This window comes from Stenella coeruleoalba (assembly GCF_951394435.1).
Source record: "Stenella coeruleoalba genome assembly, chromosome: 10".
Taxonomy (NCBI): domain Eukaryota; kingdom Metazoa; phylum Chordata; class Mammalia; order Artiodactyla; family Delphinidae; genus Stenella; species Stenella coeruleoalba.
The window spans coordinates 55,019,651-55,046,165 of NC_137156.1; the positions used below are offsets into that span (position 1 = coordinate 55,019,651).

General features: G+C 36.9%; 1 protein-coding gene across 14 annotated transcripts in view; it reads left to right on the forward strand.

Moving 5' to 3' along the window:
* ARPP21 (cAMP regulated phosphoprotein 21) overlaps positions 1-26,515 on the forward strand; it is a 1,021,360-nt gene that overhangs the window by 642,831 nt on the left and 352,014 nt on the right. For all 14 annotated transcript variants that reach the window (XR_013830175.1, XR_013830176.1, XR_013830177.1 and 11 more), the window contains 2 exons: positions 22,137-22,195; positions 24,565-24,729. The gene's annotated coding sequence lies outside the window, so the exon portion shown is untranslated. The remainder of the gene's footprint in view (positions 1-22,136; positions 22,196-24,564; positions 24,730-26,515) is intronic.

A 26,515-nucleotide genomic window follows, 5' to 3' on the forward strand; every position in this document is an offset into this window, starting at 1 on the left:
CGTTCAGATTCCCTCTTTATGCTCTCTCTGTCTCTGCACCTCTTGGTCCTTTATGTCTGCTGTGATCTTCATGCCTGCTTCATTGCCTTCTGCAGTCCACTTTCTCTGCTTCTCTTTACATAGTTAGTAAACATGCCTATCCTAGCCTGGACACTGTGAGCTCATATAGTGCCTCTGCGGGTATTAGGAAGAGGTGTCCTTTTTTTCTGTTAAACACACTTGGCAAGTGAAATACAGGCTGGATTTCAGATAAGGTCGATGTACAGGGTAAAATCTGCAAACATTTTCAGGAGCCCAAGTCCTAGCCTGTTTCCATATCTCTTGTGTTTGCTCACTTTGAGAATCACCTGGGACTGACTCGGGCGAGAATCTGATTGTGTCTTGTTTCAAGTAGCTATTCCTAGTCCAGTTATTTGGAGCCCGTGGGGTGGCACGTAGCATCCTGTGTCCCATGCCTGGAAGAGGGTATCAGCACAAGCTCTGAGAAACAGGACCAGTCACATTTTTAAAAGAGAGGAAAAGATTTAAAAAGAATGGCTTGGACTCCTGAGAATGTTTTGTGCTGGAAGTTGGAAGAAGGCTGAGTTTTATATTTACTGAGAGATTTTGAATGGCACAATAACACATTCTTGTCTCTGCTGTATACTCTATATGTTATTATATCAAAATAACATATGCTATACTTAGTCTAGAATAAGCCTGATTAAAGAAAAAGGTATTGCTTCCATAACTTTCTCATCAGTGCACCAGAATATTGATGTAAATTTTAAAATAGAGTCCTCTCAATCCATGTATCATTACATCAATATCTGGAGGAATTTAACACCTGGGAAATTTAATAAAATAACACAAAGATGAGGTAAATGGTACTAGATACATGACTTTGCGGTGAAAACTGTGTAAATTTACTAGACAGTTTACTCAAGCATAATGGCACATAATTAAAATGTTCTATAAGATTTTCTATCTAATGAAAACATTTAATTAGTCCTGAGTAAGAAAACAGACTAGTTAACTAATACTGTAAAGTTTCTTTATTTGTCCAAATTCTGCTAATACTCTTCTGAATGATCCATGCTCTATTTATCCTCTTCCTACTGGTGCTGAGAAATTAGTATGTGCTCTTATGCTGTCCTGTTCCTATGGTCACATACTACTATCTTCAGCTTCTAAATGCATTATTAAACCACAATATGTAACTTTAAACTACAAGTGTTTATTTAGGGAATCTTGTTTCTGCAAGACACCATGAATGACTTCTCATTCTATTTGCTCAGCACTTTCTGACTTGCTGGGTGAGGGGAAAGGGAGAATCTGCATTTGATCACCTCTTTAGCCAAAAAGATCAATAACTACTCCACACCAATTTCTATAGCTTTGCACCCCTATATCTTTGGTACCAAAAACTCAGAGATTTTACTCTCATAGCATTCCATGTCCTGTGTTGCAAAGGCTGGGCCCATTTTCATTTTTCTGTGTCCTTTATAAGTTTTTCGAATTACTTAAAGGGTACACTGAAGGGTGAGGTTTTTGGCAAACTTTGGATCCCAGTTCCATGACTTGTATAGCTGGGTAAAGACACTCATGTGCTCTAAATCTCCATTAGCACATCTCATAAGGCTGTTGGGAAGATTAGAAAAGAATTTATATTAATCAGCCTGTGTCTGGAACAATTTTAAATTACTGGAAAGTATTTCATTTCGTATTTTTAAGTCCCTATGAGGGAAACTCTTCTGCTTTCGCCCCTTAACATTTTCACAGAGGTTAACCAGAGACCCTGCTGCTAACAGATTTAATGTGTGAGCATTTTGATTCGTTACAGGGGATTAACCTCTCCTTAAACGCTGCATCTTTATGAATCAGCCACATATAAAAGAAACCCAACACATATGACTCAACCATTTATTTTTTTCCCAGATTACAAAGCATCCAAAGGTAGGAGATCCAGGATTAGTGCCTTGGCTTCCACAATACTCCCTTTGCCCTTCTGTTCTGCCATCCTTGGCCCTTGGTCACAGAATGGCTGTGGAGCTTCTGGACACTGTGTATGCGTTCTAGCCTGGAACAAGGGATGTCAGCTGGACCTGTCACTGTATGTCTGCACAAAATAGCCTTCTTGCCTGTCCAGACCAGTCACCTTCTGCTCAAGTCACGTGGCAATGCCTATAAAATTTTTATTTGTTTTTTTTTTTTTTTAAGGTGAGCATATACCCTTACCAAATAGCGTTGGAATTCTGTTGGCAAGAGGGAAATGTAAAGTAGTTATTAGTAGATAACTAGCAGTTTTTGACATATATGCCTACAGACACTTCAGAGTCAGGTTCTCCAGAAATGAATATCCCCCCGATCTTCTGATGAAGTTGAAATTGTGATATTCTCCAAGTAGAATAATTCAGACTTCGGTAAATCTAGTGATGAGTCAAGTTCTGCCCATAGTTTGAGTCATGAGGGAAAGATGGTGGTCATATTGTCTATGTAAGGGATAGAGATAAAAACAATAGGAAGATTCCCACACTGTAAGTATAAAACTAGGGAGTATGGCAGGGCTACAAGACTAAGAACTAAAGCATACCTACAAAGAAAACCATTTGAGATGGTCTTACATTTTGGATCATGTTTCCCCTCTTGAACTGTGAGGATCAGAGTAGTTTTACTATTTAAAGTATCATTAAAATATTAAGTACTTTTGAAGTCTGGTATGATGATGGGGGGAATAAAGTCATGAGACAATAAAAAGAACTCTGGTCCATGACAAGATTTCTCCCCTGCCTGACTCTTGGGACGAATTAGCTGTTGTCTCTCAAAGGAACTGCTCATAGTAACTCTAAGAAGTGCCTGATAGTGAAGCATGAGGTGATTCACATTCTCAGAGGAAGAAGTGATTATGAGGAACTTGCAGGGGGTGGGCTGCAGCTAGGTTGGCAGTTCGAGAGTTGAGACAAGCTCCATCTTTCTCAAGATATGCTAGAAGGAAAAGATGTTTCTTGATAAGATGGAAGCTGATGTTGGGATACAAGAGTATAAGGAGCAAGGTCTTAGGAAGAGTCAAGAGCTGGATATCAGATCCTGTACTGCCGTCCATAGGGATGTGACCTCATTTCTCCTGGTCACACTTTCCACTTCTGCTAAATCAAGGCATTCACCCAGATCAACCCCAGATTCCTTACCTGAATTTTTTTTTTCTGGGATTCTAAAGTTTAATGTCGATTGGATCACCTTGGAGAGGATCCAGAATACTTGCAAGGTATGCAGTGAGCTGCAGACCACTTGTTCCAGTTTGCTCCCAGCATGGTTTTATTTTGGTTTAGCTGGCAGAAGGAGATTGCATTGCATTTTTGTGCACATGCACTATGAGTGATGGTACAAAAATGTCGTTATCAAGTACTTGCCCTTCTATTTCCTGATGGAGACACCATTTCATTCATTCTACAAGTATTTGTCAGGAGATATTCTAGTCAGAACTGTGTAGACACAGTCTACCAGAGAAAGCTGGCTGAGAACTCATTAGCTATAGTATAAGTTATAGAAAAATTGCTACTGAAGTTTTATTAAAGTGCAGATGAAGGGCAATTACGTTTATCTGGGGAATTAAGACTTCATTAGGAAGGTGGCCTTTGAACTGAGTTTCAAAATATGTGTAGAGGTTTAATGGGTGCAGAAGGTGGATGCTGCATTCCAGGCTGAGAGAAGAACGTTAGAAAAACATGGAGTTATGAATTAAAAGATTAAAACAAGACAGTGCAGTGCCAGATCCATAGTATTAACTTGGAAAAGACTTTGAGGTAACTGGTTTTGGTTTTTCTCTTCCCCCCCTTCCTCCCTTCTTCCCTTCTTCGCTTCCTTTGTTTTTCTTTTTAAGTGATAGGTAAGCTGACTCAAGGAAGGAGAAGGGATTTATCAAAGGTCACATTACCCATTACCAGTGGCTAGAAATTGTGCTGATTCTTCTGACTTCCAGCTGCCACTAAAAATGAGATCGAGTCAGAGCATGAAGCACCTTGAATTCTACAGCAAACAATTAGACTTGCTACTGTAAGCTATCAGAAGCCAAAGGAATAGCACAGCCTGGCTTGGGGTTTAAGAAGATAATTCTGGAACTAGTGTGAAGAATATGATTAGAGTTGAAAAGATTAGTAAGAAAATGATGGTAATTTTCTAGGAAGGATCTAAGGAATATCATTGAGAAGGGAACGGGGGAGACGCTGTACACCAATACAATGAAGACAGTTGCCTAAGTGCTAACATGTCCCATGTATGGAATCTGAAAAACTTTACTACAGTAATCCATTCTCTATAGGTCTAGTTATCTATGCAACTCTACTGTGGTGTAGTGGTGACTGTTTATAAGATCCTAAGAGTGTAGAAAGTTGTACATGTTTCCTCTACGGTTTCCGTTTATGGGAGAGAATGTTAGCATACTGAGAGGGTGGTCTGGTCAAATACCATTTCTTCTTGTTCTGTTGGTAGAACACTGGCTATGTAAGAGGAGCCTGGGACTGTTGTTTCTATTGAAACACATGATCAAATATCCATCCCCAGCCTGTGTGCTAGATTGTTTAATATTCTCTACCTTCTCTCCCTACTGTCAAATATGTCAACCTTCCTGATTCTGTTATCATCCCTATCAACCCAAACGTTTTTTAGTTTCTCCTAAGCTTCATCTCAGAAACTAATATATGTACTAAGACAAAAAGAGGAACAATTGAATCCTGTATCTAAAGAGTACTAGTGACTGTGCTGATCGCTCAGCTAAGTCCTACATCATTTTATCTCCCGTCTAGCATGTTACCACAAGTCATTTTCTCGAACATGTTTTCTATCCTTCAGTAACGAGCCCAGTACTTCTAAGCTTCTGTTTTCTAATTTGGATGAGCGAACTTGGCTGAGGGGATTCATTGTCAAAGCTGATTTATGTTGTTGTCCATCCAAACTGCTTAGCTCTGCAGCTGAAATTATCCGTACATGCCCATTGTTCAGAGTTCAGAAAAACACCGTCTGTTCTATTGTTCAGACATAGTCAGGATACAGATTTCCTGTGCTGTTGTGGTTCTTTTCCCTATGCATCAAGCTCTCCTACAATAACGGATGACTGTGCCGCAGAGGTTTTTGGAAGCCTCACAGAAAAGGATAGGGCAGTTTTTACAAATGTGCAGTGATGAGCTGGAGGAAGAATAAATACCTGCCAGCCATTTTTATTTTCATAGAATACATTCAGGCCCTAATAAGAGAAACCAGTTTATTTTTTCATTCTAGCATAAGCCATTAAAACTGTAGGTCTCCTTTCTCAGAGAAGACAAAAAGAGCAACAAGTCAGAAATGTACATAATGTGTGTTCAGTGATTATCTGTGTGAAGCCCTGAGTGATTTACCCGAAGGTAAAGAATAGGCTTTTCCTATATATACCTTTCCTGTATCAATCAGAACCCAGACAGGAAACAAAAACTGTACTCAAATTAGAATAATTTGAGAAAGATTTACTTGTAAATGAATTGCCAAGGGTGGGAAAGAAAAAAAAAAGAGTGCACTGATCTTGGGGAAAATTTGCTGCTCTTACCACCCCAAGTCCTGAGTGAATGGAGTGGTTATTGGAATCTAGACTAGAGAGCTATGCAGAGGAGTCTGCCTTGAGAGACAGAGTGACTTTTGTCATAGGACACAGTTAGCCCTAGCTGTGTCTCATGGAAGGAACCAGAGGAATATATAACTCCCTACTCACCTCTCTTCCTCACTTATGGGGGCCTCGCCGTTGGCTAACACAACCAGGAACCAGAGAACAGAGAATCCCAATGCTGCAGCTATAATGGTTACAAATCTACCTCTAAAACAGAAGCTGGATGGAGCATAGAGAGGGTCAATATGAAGAGGCAAATGAAAGATGTGTAGTGAATTATCTGTTAATGTTTCCATTCCTTATTTTCTCCTTACAGTCACCTTCTCTAGCATTTCTGCTCTGGGTTCCACATTCTTGATCCTGGGTCTCTGAGCACTCCTTGGTCTGGGGAAGCTGCTGTGAGATGCTGTCTGTAATGTATGCTACTGTTTAGAAGACATCATAGCTTCTTTTTAAAATGGTATAGATCTTGCTGAGATATAGCAAGTTTTCCCCTTACCGTCAGCTCTAATCTTGAAAAGTGAGTTGTTTAAAAGAGGCGGCAAGCACAGCAAAGGAAACCATAAACAAAACAAAAAGACAGCCCTCAGAATGGAAGAAAATATTTGCAAACGAAGCAACTGACAAGGGATTTATCTCCAAAATATACAAACAGCTCATGTAGCTCAATATCAGAAAAACAAAATGGGCAGAAGACCTAACTAGACATTTCTCCAAAGAAGACATAGAGATGGCCAGCAAGCACGTGAAAACGAGCTCAACACCACTAATTATTAGAGAAATGCAAATCAAAATTACAGTGAGGTATCACCTCATACCAGTCAGAATGGCCATCATCAAAAACACCTACAAACAGTAAATGCTGGAGAGGGTGTATAGAAAAAGGAACCCTCCTACACTGTTGGTGGGAATGTAAATTGTTGCAGCCACTATGGAAAACAGTGTGGAGGTTCCTCAAAAAACTAAAAATAGAACTACCATATGACCCAGCAATCCCACTCCTGGGCATATACCTGGAGAAAACCATAATTCAAAAAGATAGTGCACCTAGTGTTCATTGCAGCACTATTTACAATAGCCAGGACATGGAAGCAACCTAAATGTCCATCAACAGAGGAATGGATAAAGAAGATGTGGTACATGTATACAATGGAATATTACTCACCCATAAAAAGGAACAAAATAGTGCTATTTGCAGAGACGTGGATAGACCTAGAGACTCACAGAGTGAAGTAAGTCAGAAAGAAAAACAATTATATAATATCACTTACATGTGGAATCTAGAAAAATGATGCAGGTGAACTTATTTGCAAAGTAGAAATAGAGACACAGATGTAGAGAGCAAACTTAATGGATACCAAGGGTGGAAGAGTGGGTGGGATGAACTGGGAGATTGGGATTGACATATATATAGATAGAAAATAGATAACTAATGAGGACCTACTGTATAGCACAGGAAACTCTACTCAGTACTCTGTGGCGACCTAAATGGGAAGGAAATCTAAAAAAGAGGGGATATATGTATATGTATAACTGATTCACTTTGCTGTACCACAGAAACTGACACAACATTGTAAAGCAACTATACTCCAATAAAAAATTTTAAAAAAAAAGGCAGCAAGGGTCGGAACAGTGGCAACTAGGTTGTTTAGAGTTACAATAACAGCTGCTGGACTGGAATGATTTATCTTTAGTCTCAGCATTATTCAGAGACTTCATATTACACTGGAGTTAAACTCTCCATTGAATGGTTTTGGATGAATTTAGCAACAATTCTGCAACTCATACCTTTAGGTATAAGGGCAGCCTTAGGAGTGCTCTGTCCTAACCTCTGCTGAAAGAGAGGAAGGACTCTTCTTTTGCAAGTGAATTCAGCTTCTCCTAAGATCATCTTTTTACTACTATACTAGCCTCATAATGGGGGCTTAAAATCCCATCTTTTTCTACAAATGATTGCTAGCACTGCATATACAGCTTGTCATACATTTGAAAGACTTTCCCTTGATTAATGACTTGATAGCCTCCCTAGACCTAAAGATGGGGATCTCATTTTCCTTGCTGGTTTTGGTTAACAGCTTAAGTCACCTTTGATTTTAGCAATGCCTGTATTTCTGAAGCATGATCTTGTGTTTCCCCATTGTGTACGGAAAGGTGAGGCTAAAATTCAAGGTGAACATTTTGTTAGCCTTAATTTAAGCACTTCAAAAAACATCAAATATGAACATCCACCAGGAGATGCAGAATCTACTGTAAGAATAATCTTTCTCTTTCTATTTTATGATATAAATCAAACTGAAGAAATTCATGGACTTTTCCCTTTTGCAGGTGGCTTGCAAAAGTTTCTTCGTAAAATGCATTTCAGAAAAAAATTCACTGAAATCATTTTTTGAACTTTTTTCTTCCCACATTCGTTCAGACGAACAAGAAACAATCACAGCAATGAATTAATTACTCTAATAACATCTCTCATAATCACATTCTTTCAAGAACAAGGGTCTTTTTCCTTCTTATATTGAAGAACAGCCAATCAGATTACAGAGATAATTGTTCTAAAAGCTCCTTGCTCTCCCTTTGAATATAATTATTTTAAGTATCTAGGGAGAAAAACTAAGACACAATCAGAGGAGGAATTAATTACTCTATTAACTTGGCTTTTACTCAGTTTCATTTATTCACAGTTCTGGAAGGGGCCTTCTGAGGTCATCATTCCATGTATCCCACCTGTCAAGGATGCTTCTAAACCATACAGACAGATGGGTAGCCTCCTAATGGCTTTGCTCCACCATTTAAGTTCCATTTTTTTTCTTTCTCTCTCTTTCATTATTCCTTGTTCTGTGCATTGTGGGCTATTACTACCCAGAAGAATAAAAACGCATATAGTTTTTCAATTTTCATTCTCCAGTTTCTTCCAATTTCTTAAAGATAATACATTATGTCAAAAGCATACTTCATTAAATCTAGAACATGTTTTTGGGATAGTAGCGTATCTTTAAAAACCTGTTTCCATTTTGAAGATGTGAGCTGAAATACTGCAGGCTGTATAATGATAGCACTCAGGAAACACTCCAGGGAGTAGAAAAAGGATAAAGAGACATGTTGGGAATACCGTATCATTCCCACTGCTGGCCGTAAATTACATTTTGAACCGTGACATTTATTTTTGAGATTTTCTTTAGTTCTCTGCATGTTTATCACCTTTTAAACATTCCCTTTAAACATTTTAAGGAGAATAAAAACAAACTCTTGTTCAAAGTAAAAGTGATGTGTTTCTTTTTTAACCTATTGCAGTAATAGTCTTTGAAGAAAATTGTGGAATAAGCAAGAGAGTCTTCTTTTGGAGATATTTTGGGAAAAACTCCTCTAAACCTTGTCCTGTAAAATGAATGACCATTGCAACTTCCCTGATATCCATTTTCTCATACTTTCTCCTATTCAATATTCAGGAGTCCAGAGTTTGAATTAAAAACTGAATAGATGTAAGTTGCAACCTTGGGTCAACATCTATGGCCATAATAATTCTGATTTTTGAGGAGTTTTGAGGCAGAGACCAAGTAATGATTCTCTGTCCAGGGACACCGTGTAGTCAGGAGCTTCTGTGGAACTAAATTTAAAGGTTTACATATTTCACATGTCAATCTACATTCATGTTCAAAGACGTGTAATAATCTCAGGTCTTGCCCTTTACCTACCTTTTGCCTTTGCTTGTGACTCTTCTGAAGGGTTAATTAGCAATACTACAGTATCTTCAGCACTGGCTTTTATTATGTTCGTTTCTCCATCTGAGAAATTGCAAAGGGAAACAGACTGGAGTTGTGTCTGTCTGTTGGTTTAAGTTGATTTGTTAGCAAACCTGCTCCCGAGATAATGAAAAGAGCTACATCAGCTTTTGCTATGAACACACACCTCAAAGCATAGTGGCTTAAAACAACTATTTTCTTTAGCTCAGTTATGTGGGGTGTCCTTTTAAGGGGAGAGGACAAACAGATATACACATAGAGAAGAAGGCCATGTCAAGATGGATGGAGAGATTGTAGTGATGCAGCTACAGGCCAATGTTAAGCTGAAGATTTCTGGGAGACACCAGAAGTTAGGGGGAAAGCATAGAATCGATTTTTCTTTGTAACTCTCAGAATGAACCCATCCTGCTGACACTGTGATTTCAGACTTCTAGTCTCCAGGAGTGTGAAAGAATAAATATGTCTTGTTTCAAGCAACCAAATTGTGGCACTTTGTTATGGCAGCCCCAGGAAACTAATGCACAGTAGTTTCAGGGTTCCAAAGAAGACAAAAAGACAGTAAGCCCCATGTTCAGGCGATTTTCAAGACTTTGTCTGAATCACATTTGCTAATGTCCCGTAGGCAAAAGAAAGTCATGTGGTTAACCAGAGTCAGAGAATAAAAAATAATCTCTAGCTATTGATGGAAGGAGCTATAAGTTGCATTGCAAAGAGGCATGGACACATATGAGGAAAACGTCTGGCTGGTTTTATCATTCCACCTCTATACCCTTGAGATGTGGCCGCTATCTTATGATCTGTGGGTAGCGCAATCTAGCATATGGCTCAAGTATGCCCCCAAGGTGCATGTTCTTTTAAAAATGCTATGAAGGATATTATTAGATTAACTGATAAAAAGGTCACTTGGGGCTTCCCTGGTGGCGCAGTGGTTGGGAGTCCGCCTGCCGATGCAGGGGACGCGGGTTCGTGCCCCGATCCGGGAAGATCCCACATGCCGCGGAGCAGCTGGGCCCGTGAGCCATGGCCGCTGAGCCTGCGCGTCCGGAGCCTGTGCTCCGCAACGGGAGAGGCCACAGCAGTGAGAGGCTCGCGTACCACAAAAAAAAAAAAAAAAAAAAAAGGTCACTTGGATGGACTGTTTTTTTCTTTTTTTATTGAAGTATGGTTGATTTACAATGTTGTATTACTTTCAGGTGTACAACATAATGCTTTGATATTTTTATAGACTATACTCAAAGTTTTTAAAAAGTATTGGCTGTATTCTCTGTGCTGTACATTATATCCTTGTATCTTATTTATGTTATACCTCATAGTTTGTACCTCTTAATCCCCTTCCCCAATCTGTCCACTTCCCACAACCCTCTCCCCATTTGTAACCACCAGTTTTTTCTGTGTATCTTTGAGCCTGTTTCTGTTCTGTTATATTCGTTCCTTTGCTTTATTTTTTAGATTCCACATATAAGTGAAAACATACAGTATTTGTCTTTCTCTGTCTGTCTTCACTAAGCATAATACCCTCCAGGTCCATCCATGGTGGTGTCACACATGGTGAAATTTCACTCTATTTGTTGACTGAGTAATATTCCATTTCATATATAAAATACATATATATTTATCCATTCCTCTGTTGATGGACACTTAGGCTGCTTCCATATCTTGGCTATTGTAAATAGGGCTGCTGTGACCATTGGGGTGCGTGTATCTTTTCGAATTAGTGTTTCCATTTTCTTTGGCTATATACCCAGGAGTGGAATTGCTAAATCATATGGTAGTTCTATTTTTACATTTCTGAGGAACCTCCGTACTGTTCTCCATAGTGGCTACACCAACTTACATGCTCAGCAACAGTGCACAAGGGTTCCCTTTCTCCACACCCTCAACAACATTTATCATTTGTTGTGTTTTTGGTGATGGCCATTCTGACAAGTGTGAGGTGGTAGCTCATTGTGGTTTTGATTTGCGTTTCCCTGATGATTAATGACGTTGCTCATCTAGGCAATTGTATTCACAGACCAGAAATACAGTCTTTTGGTAATGAACTGCAATTTAGGTTCCAAATGGACATTTTGACTGAACAATTACAACTGAATTCTCATAGTTACCCTATGAACATCTATAGATTAGACCAGGGAGTTTCCTAAGGTCATATTTCTGTTTCTTTGATTTTTTTATCTTCTTCTTACATAACTGTATCAGTTTCATGGAAAGACATAAGTAACAGAGCATCTTTGTTACTGCCAATTTCTTTTGGCACATTGGGACATTATGAAAATATTCCCTACAATTTCTTAAATATGCTTGTTCAGATGATGGATTCCTCACTAAGTTTAAATTTCCAAGGACTTTGTTCTTTTGAAAATGCTATAAAGGATATTATTAAACCAACTGATAAAATTGTTCTATGGGTGATAGTTTAGAAAAAAGTACTACGTCAGTACACATTGATGAATTTATCAACTCCGTTGGTGGTGTGCAAGAAAATATTTACATTCTTGGGAAATACTCATTGAAGTATTAGAGATAAAGGTGTCATGCTGTATACAGCTTGTTTTCAGATGGCTCAGAAAAAAAAAAAGATAGGTAAACATACACATATAGGGTATGTGGTAAAGTATTAACAATAGGTAAATAGAAGTAAAACACAGGCAGATGTTCTCTTTACTATTTTTACTGTTTATTTTTGCAACATTTTAAATTTTAAAATTATTTCAAAATGTCAAATTTAACATTAAAAAGATTTTGTTTTTTCACAAAATCAAATGGCAGCCAAGTCTCATCAGCTCTAATTTCATCTTGTTTCCTCTCTAACATTGCACAGTTGTTGGTTTTTTTGTTTTTGTTTTTTCCTGGGAAGGAGGTGACATTGATCAGGTCAGCTCCACTTTGGAAAGGCCAAGTTCTTATGATTTTTACTCATGCAGAGGGTCTAGGTAGGCAGGCAATCTGTCTGTCAGGCTGCACCAGATATCCGAGCCATTATGCTGGTCTACTACGTGATGCCCATGCTCTCTCAAAGGCAGGCTGATGGGGGAGAAAATCAGTTAAGTGAAATGTCAAGGAGAGCGGCAGTAAAGGCTGCAAACTGTATCCTAGTCCGCTTTGTAAACGGGAAGATGGATAGAAAGAAGAAGCATTATGTTCAATGGCCCTCACTGAACATGAAAATTACTTCTTTCTGTATTAGTAAATGGCATTAGGTATATTCATACCTCCCTTTTATTACAGCCAACACAGTCATGTGGTCACAAACCCAATGATAAAAAAGAAAAATAGTTCGTGTCTTAAATATCTTTTATTCAGTAACCAGTTTGTCAAGAAGGCTCAACCTGGTGGGGTTTAAAGGTGAAAGAACTTTATTTTTTCCATCACTGCTTTGTTGAACTTCACACTGCGATCCATTAATGATACCATGTGAATTCCACAGCTTTCCATTCACTGGCAGTTATTAAAATGCGGACCGTGTTAAAGCTTTAAAAGCCAAACCCATTCACTGGCAGTTATTAAAATTTGGTCCATTTTAAAGCTTCAAAGTCAAACTCAATTTAAAATTCATTTCCTCACCTTGCTCTACATAATCCCCCATCCCCCTGCCCTAGTCGCTGCTGCCAGTGCAAGACTGAGCGGAGATGCTGACCACGGAGCGAGAGAGGAAGACGATTTCTGACTCTGAGACCCATACACCTCTTCTAGTCCAGCTCATCCGGAGAGCTGCAACTGGAAAGGGGCAGGCATAAGTGAAATTTCTCCTTAATTAACAAAACAAGATTTTAATGTTCTCGTATGGACCGCTCCTGTTGCTTTTGCCAGTGCTGGCTGACCTTTGTTGTTCTGCAAATGGCAGACCTGTAAATCCTGCCTGTCTCATGGGATGCATGTTTAAGTTCTTATACTGTGAGGTTTGTCCATTTTACCTTTCCCTGATCCTTAGTTAGGATATCTAAATGGACCAGGAGACTCCAGCTGAGCTACCATTTGACTTATGGGAAGCTCACATACTCCTCCCACACTGCCCACTGCCTATGTGCCAGCTCGCTCTAATTCTCTTCCTGTATCTCCAGATAGACCCAAGCAAGTATCTAACCAAACACTGGAAAGCCAGTCCCCTCCCCGTCTTGCAGCTACCCCTAATCACTTGGAGTCACCTTTCATTTTATTTCAGAAGGAAGAGCTGCCTTATTTTTCTCTACCCAGAAAACCTTGAAAGACTTCAAATCTAAATCAAATATGACATGGTTTTATATTTACTACAGATTTCAGATACAATAATATTTTTCTTCCATATTGTAGTCCAAAAGCGCCCTGAAAGTTCCTCATGGGGAGCCTAGAATGCCACCATCATTAGGCTATAATAAGGCACCGCATCCCCACCTCCATTCCCGCCAGGGTGATGTTGGATTCAGGGTAAGTGGGAAGCCTGAACTTCCATCCTTGCTGGGCAGTGATGATCCCTGCTAACCATCCCACCGCTTCCACTTCTCCATTCCCCACTTCCACGTCAGTGGAGACTTCTGTCACCAGTGGGTGGTAATGGGTGTTGAGTTGCTTCCTCCCTTCCCCCATGGCTTGACGTCAGAGGAGTTCTAGTGGAGAGTTAGGGTCTAACAACCTCAGTGCAGTAATTGGAACACTCACCCCATGATGTCACCTCCTGCTACCACGTGGGAACCCAGAACTCGTAACCTTACTGGGCAGAAGTAAGAAGCCTGTTTCCCTGGATATCAACAGAGACTGCATGGGGAAACTGGACTTCCACCAGCAGCTGGCAGTAATGAGGTGGCAGTGCTTTTTTTCCCAATGGAGCAGTGTCAGAGGAGTCCTGCTTAAACGAAAGATTTACGTAAGATTCAGGCAATACCTCAGATTTCCGGGTTTAAATTCAAAACAGTTACCTGTTATACCAAGAACTATGAAAACAATTTGAGAAAAGAAGATTAGCAGACACCAACAGAAAGGTGATATGCATATTAGGATTCTCTGACAAGGATTTTTTTTAGAGGACTTTATGTTTTAGAGCACCCTTTGATTTACAGAAAAATTGAATCTGTAGGGAATACTAATACACACCACACCCGGTTTCCCCTATTATTACCATCTTACATTAGTATGGTGCATTTGCCACGATAAATGAACCATTACTGTTACATTATTATTAACTAAAGTCCATATTTTAATCTGATGTTCTTATTCTTTACCTAACGTCTTTGTCTTTTCTAGTATCCTTTCTAGAATACCACATTACATTTGGCTTTTGTGTCTCTTTGGGCACCTCTTCACTGAGAGTTTTTCAGATTTACTTTGATGACTTTGACAGTTTTAAGGAATTCTGGACAAGTATTTTGTAGGATGCCCCCCTATTGGACTCTGTCTCATGTTTTTCTCAGAGATACACCGATGCTATGTTTTTGAGAGGAAGAACGCAGAGGTCGTGTCCTTTTCATCATGTCGTCACAGGAATACCTACTACTGACATGATTTATGGCTGTTGGCTTTGACCTTGATCATTTGGCTGAGATGTGTTTAGTATCTCTATTGTAAGGTTACCCTTTATTACGCCATTGCCATACTCTCGTCTTTGGGAAAAATTCTGTGTGCAAACCTCAGACGTAAAGAGTGGAGACTTACGGTTGCCTGCTTGAGGACAGGGTATCCACATAAGTTATTTTGAATTCATCTGCAAGTAAGATTTGTCTAGTCAATTTATCTATTCAATCATTTATTTATATCCAAATGAATATTGATTTTACTTTGGATTATAATCCAGTACTACTTTATTTTATTGCTTGAATCATTTGAGCTTTGGCCATTGGAATCTCTTGCAGTGGCTTGTGTGCCCATTCCTTTTAGGCTCTCCCAGGTGGCAAAGCAAAGAAATATATGTGTTTAGACTAACCTGTGTATATACAAATATTAATAAATATTTCTGTACTTAGCAATTTATAACTATATTAAACTAAACATAAGCTCTTACTGATGTCTTTAAACCATTAACATATGAATCATTCTAGCTTCTTCTCTTTTCTCACATGAGAATTACCATTCCAATGATAAGAAACCTGGCTACCACTCTCCACCATCCATTTAGTTAATTGTTCATTTTTGTATACATGTATAGTGGTTTTTGGAACTAGAGAATAGTATGCTTAGCGAAATAAGTCACACAAATACTGTATGACATCACTTACATGTGGAATCTAAAAAATAATACAAATGAATATATATAACAAAACAGAAACAGACTCACAGATATAAGAAATGAAGCTGGTGGTTACCAGTGGGGAGAGTGCAGCGGAGAGGGGCACATGAAGAGTATGAGATTAAGAGATACAAAGTAATATGTATAAAATAGATAAGCAACAAGGATGTATTGTATAGCACAGGGAATTATAGTCATTATCTTGTAATAACTTTTAATAGAGTATAAATTGTAAAGTGCTGAGTCACTCTGCTGTATACCTAAAACTAATATAACATTGTAAGTCAACTATACTTCAATTTTTAAAAAGACAAGAAAAGGAAATAAAATGTATAATGATCAGAAAGGAAGAAATAAAAGTTTCTGTGTTTGCAGGTAACATGATAATTGTCATAGAATTCCCAGAAATCTCCAAAAATACTTTTAGAACTAATAATTTAGTTCAGCAAAGAAACAGAATACAAGACCAACATATAAAACTCAACTGTATTTCTGTGTATTAGCAGTGAACATGTAGAAACAGAAATTAAAAGTACAATATCATTTATTATAGCTCAAATAATGAAATCCTTAGGTGTAAATCTAACAAAAAAACATACAGGACTTAGATTTTGAAAATTAGCCCTATATTACTAGACATACAATTTTATTTAGTTGTTTAGTTGTTTATGCATCTGTCTTTCCTATACTTCCCAGTACTTTAGCAGAACTCGTGTTTAAACATCTTTGTATGTCAGTATTCAACATTCTTATTTTTTAAATGTTGCAAATGATTTACAGTGAGATCAATAAGTAGATGAAATAGTGACAAGCACGCACTTGGAGGTTTGGAATGAACTTAGTTTGGTAGTTGAACACGTTTTAATTATTAAAGAAGCTAGTTCAGACCGCAGAAGCTAACACTGTCTCATGAGTGCTGTGTCATTGTGAAGGTTAGACGTCATCGTGATTAGAATCTTCTAATTGCCTCATAGCTTTCTCCATGATACTTCCACATTTGCTACTAAACATGCTTGAACTTTAGCTATGCACAAAAAAAAAAAAAACAAAAAAAAAACGGAGAGACCTATGTAAGAAGATAAGAAAAAAATAGTTTGGATGTGTAGGAAGCCTGGGGGAGGGAAGGGAGTTGCTCCAATACAGAGATGTGTCTACTGAATCATTACTTGCCTTTTGCCGAAAGAACTACCTGCTCATCCTAAGAACAAAGAGCAGTTAACTAATTAGTGTCTTTGAAGTCCCTCAAAGAAAGTATCCTGATAACTGTGACCTTTGTTTTACTTCAAGTTCTTGATCTCTCCCTCTGCTGCGACTTCAATTTTTGCTTTGTTCTAGGACAATTTATATAATTGCACCCTCTAAATTATATGATCCTTAAAGGCAACAGTGTGGCATTATATATCTTTATGTCCTTCACGGGCTCAGCACAGCCACGAGGCTTTGCTCCTAGTAAGTCCCCAAAAATATTCGAGGAAAGAGAGAACAATTTGTCTATGTGCAAAGCACTGTGTTACATCCTGGGAACACACCAGTGAACAAAACAGTCATTTAAATGTAGAAGTCACACATCAAAATAAATAATCATATGTGCAAATATAAACTTATAAACTATTATAACTAATATTAAAGGGGTGATTGATTAATATAATATGACTGAGGTGGGAGTTAGAGAAAGGGATCTCTGAATAAGTGATATTTAAGTTGAAATCTGGGCTGAGGAGTTCTCCAGGTAGAAAGCGAAGCAAAACACATTCTAGCAAGAAGGAAAAATTTTATAGAAGGTAGGCAGGGGCTTGAAGAACTGAAATAGGTTAAAATTTAGAGTTTCTCTCCCTCCCTCTCTCTCTTTCTTTCTCCCTCCACCCCGACCCCCACCCCACCCCAATAATCCATTCCTTTTCCTCATTGTAAAAAGTTAGCAGATGGAGGGGCTTCCCTGGTGGTGCAGTGGTTAAGAATCCGCCTGCCAATGCAGGGGACACGTGTTCAATCCCTGGTCTGGGAAGATACCACATGCTGTGGAGCAATTAAGCCCATGCACCACAGCTACTGAGCCTGTGTTCTAGAGTCCGTGAGCCACAACTACTGAAGCCCATGTGCCACAACTACTGAAACCCGTGCACCTAGAGCCCGTGCTCCGCAACAAGAGAAGCCACTGCAATGAGAAGCCCATGCACCGCAATGAAGAGCAACCCCCATTCGTCACAACTAGAGAAAGCCCACATGCAGCAGCAAAGACCCAACGCAGCCAAAAATTAAAAAAAAAAAAAAGTTAGCAGATGCCCATCCCCCCCAAAGAAATAAACTAGGTCAATAGGAAGCCATTCCTTCTTGGTTACATCTGAGATCTACAGCAGCTGGGAACTTCTGTCTACAGTGAGAATCACAGACATGTACCCCCCTGATTGTCTGAAGAAATATTTCTGTTGAAAAAAAAAAGGCTTATTAGTCCAAAAAGATAGGGAGACTTAAATAGCCAGGTGACTTTGATGTAAAAACTATTGAAGTGTCCTCTTTATTCTAATGGCATTTTTATCTTCAGTAGGTGATTGCTAACTTTTACTGCCCTAAGCTACAGCCTAAATACCATTTCATGTCATTTTGAGAGTTTCATTTTTCTCATTTGACAGTTTTAAGTCAAGTGTATTAAAACACTTTTTAGATGTGTTCAAAGCAGAGATAGAGTAAACGAATACGCCACATCAAATTTCAGGAGAGTAAAATGAGTATGTAAAAAGATTTACTATGACTGAATTTTATGTGATTTAAAATTAGTTATTGATGAATATATAATATATTGCAATGTTTCCACATTCATGATATTATTGAAACCGTTTCACTTTCAAGTGACAGTTTAAAGGCTTTATCATTAAGAAAAATAAAAGTCTGTTGAAACCCTAATCAGCCTTGATATATACTATAATGACCATACCTGCTATTATTATTAGCCACCAATGTTCCAAATAATTTGAAAGCATAAAGAAGACAGTTTTTGTCACAGTAGAGGTTGGGCCAAGTAGAATAAACCCAAGGCTAAAAAATTAACGTGTTCTAGAGAATTGTGATTAGTGTTAATTTGTCCATTTTCCTTTTTGATTTCTTTTTCAACTTGGGAAATTATCTAGACCAGTCTTTTGTGTTTGTTTTTCTAGTAATTGTCAAACAAGGCCCATTGCTTGGTATCCTCATAGAAATAGCAGCCTCTATTAACTGTCTGTTGTTCCTCTCATTATGGTTTACTGGGATGAGTATGAAAGAATAGAGATAAAAATTGGAGTGGGATACACTAGCGGAAGTGTTTGTGTATATTAGCCTGAGAAAACATGTCCATTCGAAATCATTCTGTTCACATTCCAAAACCCTTCGGGAAGTTATATAAGATGAAACACTGATCTGCATTTGACACTGAATTTTAGTAAATAATGGATTTCAGTATATTTAGGTTTGGAATAATGTAAAGATCCCTCACTCACACAGAAAGAATATGGTAAATAGATGAGAGTGCTTTGGAAATAATAAGTATAACTGTTTGGACCTCAATATTGAACTAATTTCTACTTTTACCTTACTTATACATCTGTACCTCTAATACACTGGGGAATTCCTCTCTCCTTTTACAGCTAAAAGAAAAGGAAGTAGAGATAAGTCAGATAAATAGTTTCATCCAGAAAATTCCTGGTGCCACCATGAGCATTCAATATTTGAATAAAGGACATGGAAAGGACAACTGGGCCCATACTTGAAAATACACCATTTCTCATGGAAGAATAGGAAAACAGCTACCATTATAATCAGTACTATTCAACAGTCAGGGTGTGAACAAATCAGTCATATATTTTGAATTTTTGTTTCACTTTTTCTTCTTCAAAATTTTAGGCTATGAGTTATATTAAAAAGATAATTGGATGTAAACAATATAATTCTGAACCATGCCTGAAGAATTTCATGACTCTGAGACACTGGGTAAATTATTTATGCTTTTTAGGTCTAGGTTTTCTCAAAAATTAAAACCTTGAATATTAAACAGTTAAAACAATTAAAAGTTGAATATTGTGACTTCAAAATAATATACTTAAGTTGCAGGACATGAAATTAGTATACAGAAATGTGTTGCATTTCTATAAATACACTAGAAAAGAACTGTCAGAAAGAGAAATTAATAAAATACTCCTATTTACAATTGCGTTAAAAAGAATGAAATACCTAGGAATAAATCTAAGGAAGTAAAAGACCTGTACTTGGAAAACTATAAGACACTGATGAAAGAAATTGAAGAGAACACAAACAGATGGAAAGATACACTGTGTTCATGGATTAGAAGAATACTGTTAAATATTACTCAAGGCTATACGGCCCAAGGCAATCTACAGATTCAACACAACCCCTATCAAAATAGCAGTGATATTTTTCACAGGAACTAGAACAAGTAATTCTAAAATTTTCAAAAGATTATCAATAGCCAAAAGAGTCTTGAGAAAAAACAAGGCTGGAGCTATCAGGCACCCTGATTTCAAGCTATACTACAAAGCTACAGTCATCAAAACAGAATGGTACTGGCACAAAAACAGACACATAAAGCAATGGAACAGAACAGACAGCCCAGAAGTGAACACACACTTATATGGTCAACTAATCTATGACAAAGGAGGCAAGAATATACAGTGGGGAAAAGACAACCTCTTTGTGTTGTCTTTTTATGGCTGAATATTACTCAGCCATAAAAAAAGAATTAAATCTTGCCATTTTCGACAACATGGATGGACCTAAAGGCTATTATGCTAAGTGAAATAAGTCAGACAGAGAAGGAAAAATACCATATGATTTCACTTATGTATGGAGTCTAAAAAAAATGAAACAAATGAACAAACATAACAAAACAGAAACAGTCATAGATAGAGACAATAAATAGGTTATTGCCAGAGGGGAGGGCAGTGGAGGGATGAGTGAAATTGAGAGGTGACAGTCGTTTCATGATGCATGTAAGTCATTCATTATGCTGTACACACCTTAAACTTAGTGCTGTATGTCAGTTATATCTCAGTAAAACTGGAAGAAAGAAATAAGTTGTATTCTTCCCTCCTCTAATGTCTTTCAAAAATTTATCTTTGTCATTGGTAGCTGCAGTTTCATTATGATGGGTTTAGTTATGATTTTCCTTTTATTACATCTTATTTGGGATTCGTTGGCCTTGTGAAATCTTTCTTTTGGTGTTTTTATCTGTTTTGGAAAATTCTTTGCCTTTTCTCTTAAAATACTGCTTTAATCACAATTTATTTCTTTTTTCTTACTAGGAATATATTTGGAGTTATTCTCAGCTGTCTATCATGATTGTCCTTTACTCATTTTTTCTTGCTCTCCCTGCATATTATCCTATTAACGTTCTTTTCTTTATCATGTAACAACTTTGTTGAAATATAATTTATATGCCTTACAGTTTGCTAATTTAAAGTCTGTAATTCAGTGGCTTTTAGTATATTTACAGAGTTTTGCAAACTTTACCACAATCAATTTTAGAAACTTTTCATCAAACTCCTCCCCATAAAAGAAACTCTGTAGCCATTAATAATCACTCCTCATTTTCCTTCAGCCTTCCCTCTTGTGGGCTTATTGATGCTTGTAAAGTATTCTATTCTTTTGTTTTAATTTTATTTTACTCTTTTTGTAATGGAATGTTGGTGCGAGTAACTTAACCTGCTATATTATCAGAAAAAATAGTTATATCCTTTAATCTTTCCTCCTCTTTAGTCTTTTAAAAGCAGATTCCTTAAAAATTTATATTAAAATAAATATCGTGACTACTGAACTGGTATTCCATGTCTTCTAACCCTTTTATAATTACATATCTCATATTTTCATTTATTTCTGTTTTTCTTTTTAGGAAAATATCTAAGTTCAGTTTTTTAATTTACTAATTTGTTCTTTAGCTAAGCATATCTTATATATTTTAAATAGCTTCTCTATATTTAATGCTATATATATTAAAATATCTAATATTTAACTTTCATATCCTACTGTAAAAAAATTTGGATAGTGCAATATTATCAACAATCCCCATACATATTCAAAAGTCCTTTTCTCCTTGTCACCTCAATGCTGTGGTCTTAGCTATAAATACTTTATTTCATTAAGTTTGTTATCTCTTCCTTTCCTGGAATAGCTCTCCTTGAATGGCTGTTGATTCAGTATGTGCTTTGGATTGTCAGTCAGTGCCAGCAGTTGCTGCTCATACAATCAGCCTTTGGGGAGCAGTAGGTTTTGCTACTGATCTGTTTCCCATGGTTCTGGAAAAGGGCAATCCTTGACGGATCTTATTTGCATACATGCACGTCCAGTTTATCAAACATTGGGACACTAACACAAATGCTCCCATTTATTGATCTTTCTGATCAATAAATTGAAGTCTTTCATTGAAGACATCTTCACTCTACTGTCAGTACCCACGAGGCAAGAGGGAGAATATGCAGGGAATATTTCACCTCTAGGGGAACCCAAGCAAATGACCTCTGTGTCCCCTTCTACTCCCTACATCTTTAAGTAGGAGGCAAACATTTTTATGTATTAATCAATGAACTCCTATCTTCTTTCCATCTTTTAGGAATTTTGCACAATTTCTGAAACACAGAGAAGTCTGCGTTTTGCTTTCCAGCAAAAATGGTAATGAATTAATTTATTTTAATAGCTTTTGGAAAATAAGAATAAAATATAGCATGAGTCTGGCCCAGTATCTTTAAATCAATATGTAGCACATTGAAATTAGTATAGGATTAATTAATGTATATAAAGCATGGCTTTGCAAATCAGTGAGTTAAGGGTAAATTATTCAATAAATCATGTTGGTACAATCATTTAACTGTTTGAAAAATTGGAAAAAATTGTCAGATCATCATGTTTAAGAGATTCCTTTCATCATAAAACAGGAAAAAAATGATAGATCTGACAATGTAAAACTTGAATATTTGATACATCAAAAATACCATAAATAACTGCAGAACAGTTAGAACTTATGTTTTCATGTTGGAAATGCTTAATAAACAAATGAGTACAATAAGAGATGCAAATATCATAATATTTGAGAATAATTATTAATTTCAGAAAACGCAGTTGAATATGGTGATATTATATAGTGGTGTCAGCTTGATAAAATAGTTGAAATAATTATGATAATTCAGTGACAAGTCTAATGATATTAAAGTTTAAAAAATTAATTTCCTGTATATGAGTCATTTTAAGCATATCATCAAATGAAAGAGTCCCTTTGACCTAACATCAAAAATATAAGTCATCCAGTAAAAATATTAAAAAGAAATATGCAGGGGCTTCCCTGGTGGTGCAGTGGTTGAGAGTCCGCCTGCCAATGCAGGGGACACGGGTTCGTACCCCGGTCCGGGAAGACCCCACATGCCGCGGAGCAGCTGGGCCCGTGAGCCATGGCCACTGAGCCTGCGTGTCCAGAGCCTGTGCTCTGCAACGGGAGAGGCCACAACAGTGAGAGGCCCGCTTACCGCAAAAAAAAAAACCAAAAACAACAAAAAAAAGAAGTATGCAGGACCCATATAAAAAATAACTAATATATTTGAGCGAAAGAAAAGGAACAATGGGAAAATTAAAACGTTTTATTTTAGACAAAGAAGACTGTTATAAACATGTCTGGTTTTTTTCTAAAATAAAAACATCTATAATATTATTGCATCTACAATATAATAAGAATTATGATAACCACAAGATGAGAGGAGATATTGAGGGAAGAGACTGAAAAACACTACTAAAGATTATCCAAAAGGATATAAAATCCTATAAAATATGAGTAATGGAAGAAATCTAGTTGTATGACATTTAAAAGTTGGTATTAAACACAATTAAAGCAGATTAATGAATTGAACTAGAGAGTCTAATAATAAATACTTGGGAACTTGAATATGTACTTCACAATCACTATGGTGAAGAAATCTGTCCAATTAATAATTTTGGGACAAGAAGCTAGCACTTTAGAGGAAGATTATGAGGTGGGATACTTTGACTAAAATCAGGTACAGATGGCTCCAAAATTTTAATTAAATAAATACGAAATTAGCAGTAGTCATTGAATAATTACTTAATCTTCAATATTATACAAGCTTCACCCCCTTTGAGCATGGTAGGAAACCTAGAAGATATGAGTATATAGCTCCATCGAAATATACATGATAAAATCATCTTCCCAGCAAAAGTAACATCATAAGCAAAATCAAATGCAAATTGAAAAAAAAATTCAAACATATATAATAGACATTGAGCAATGTCTTAATATCAAATAATCCTTACAAATCATAAAATTAGTCTGAATTTACCGGTATAACATTTGAGGAAATTGTATTTTAGACAATTCACAGGGCCAATATCAATAGCATTTATAAGAAAAATTAGTCAACTTTATTAAAACTCCAAAAATTGAACATTATGTTCCACACGACCTCCACTCACTGTGAGGAACACATTACAAACATCACCTTTTCCAACACGTGCACTATTATTATGAAGTAGGAAACTCTTGGTATCCTGATTTCCGCATGCAAACACTTAGAAGAGAAAAATATTTCTTAAATGTTGCACAGCTACTTGAATTAAGTAGCAGCTGTTTTAAATTTATATACACACATATATACACACTTACATGTTATGTTGTTATATATATATATATAAATATATGTATCTGTATATATAAGTTGTTTATAGATGTAACCATCTGAAATTCTATAGTCCCTTAAAAACCAGAAGCAATGGGAAGCTTCTAAGTTTTTTGAGTAGATGAGTGACAGGGTTAAAGTGTGTGTGTGTGTATGTGTGTGTGTGTGTGATGGTTACAATGGTGGGAGAACACAATAAGGATTTGATGTATTACAAACTGTAGGTGAGGAGAAATGCTCGGAGCTAGGCATATACCCTGTAGTACTATAATAAAATTTGGGAAAGGAAGAGAGAGAAAGTCTGAAAGGGGTTTTACAGCATGAGAACAGACTTGGTAATTTATTATTCTCATATTAAAGGAATCAGAAGAGTGAGGGAGAAATCAACACTATTCATACCTGGAGCAAAGTTTTCTGAAAAGCTTTCTGGACTATTCCTGAGTTTCTCCTTTGATACGTGGTGATACTGAAGCCAGAGAACCACTTCCTTCCGAAGACGTACATTTAGGCAAGAACAAGAAACAGGTAGGAACTCTTGCCATGATTCTTTTCGTCTTTACATGATTCTCATATTTTTCTTCAAGAATTACAATGATTAGAGCAATGTAAAACAAAATGAGAGCTTCATCGAATTAGCAGTTTAAACTTCTGCTACATTAGCATCATGTTGAATTATTACTCATCCTTGCTATTATAGCATTTAACAGGGAATTACACTGTCATGTCAGACTAGTGTAAAAAAAAAACCCAAAACCTAATGGGGCATGATGTAAAAGCTGTTATAAAATATATTCACTATTAGGAGTACGTACAATCTTTCCAATATTACCAGTTTGGATTTTCCTATAGTTATGTTCACCAAGATACCTGTGGGGGGTATGAGAAATTGAGAATGGAGAACAGAATTTGAGTGGCTAAGTACTGTCTTGAATAGGCTTTCAGTGGAAAAACTAAATTATTTTTTGTCATCCTTCCTTGGGAAATTTCAAGATATGTTTTGAAATTTGGGGCTTCTATACTGAATTTTTTTTCATTTTCTCATTTTAATGCAATATATTGGGATTCTAGTGGCCGGTTTGCTAATGGATTGTTCTTAAAGACCTTGGATGTCCCTAAATGTTTTGTATATTCTTAATCTAAATAAAGAGTTTATAATGAGCCAACTGGGCTCAGTGAGCTGGTGATGTGGAACTTAGTTTGGATCTGCAGCAAATGGTCCCTGTGTTGTTTTCATCTGTGTACAGCAGGAATCAATTAATGTAATGGCATTGGATGTCTGCTGATGCTGGAAAAAAAATGCTGTGGGCTCTTTCCAGGTGTCTAAAGATAAAGATGGCCAACGTTTGGTTTCTCTGGTGATCATTTAGTTTAGTGATCTGTATGAATGAGAAAACTTAAATATTTGATTGATTTTAAAGTCTCACTATTCAAAGATTCAACTTTATCATTATGTCCTTAGTATTATCTCCTTTGTTTTCTTTCACATAGCACTGAAAAACCACCATTCCCATTTTTGTGAATTCCTTTCTTGTGTTCCTCATCTGAGCTCCCCATTCTTATAGTCCTTAGAAATCTGGTGACACTTCAATCCATTTGTTCTCACTGTGGTTGATGTGAGTCTCTCCCTGAGATAGATTCAGTTTTGTGTTTTTTTTAATTTTTAAGTTTTTCATTGAAGTATAGTTGATTTAAAATGTGTTGGTTTCAGGTGTACAGCAAAGTGATTCAGTTATACATATATATGTATATCTATTCTTCTTCAGATTCTTTTCCCTTACAGCTTATTACAGAGTATTGAGTATAGTTCCCCGTGCTATACAGTACGTCCTTGTTGCTTATCTATCTTATATATATTAGTGTGTATATGTTAATCCCAAATTCCTAATTTATCCCTCCCCTCCCTTTCTCCTTTGGTAACCATAAGTTTGTTTTCTATATCTGTGGGTCTATTTCTGTTTTGTAAATAAGTTCATTTGTATCTTTTTTTTAGATTCCATATATAAGTGATATCATATGGTATTTGCCTTTGTCTGGCTTACTTCACTTAGTATGATAGTCTCTGGGTCCATCCATGTTGCTGCAAATGGCATGATTTTATTCTTTTTCATGGCTGAGTAATATTCCATTGAATATATATGTACCGCATCTCCTTTATCCATTCATCTGTTGATGGACATGTAGGTTGCTTCCATGTCTTGGCTATTGTGAATAGTGCTGCAGTGAACATTGGGGTGCATATAAGATTCAGCTTTAATGCTGCCAGTTGATGTGATTTGGAGGTGGGCTCCTTAGGAGAAAGAATACAAAATTG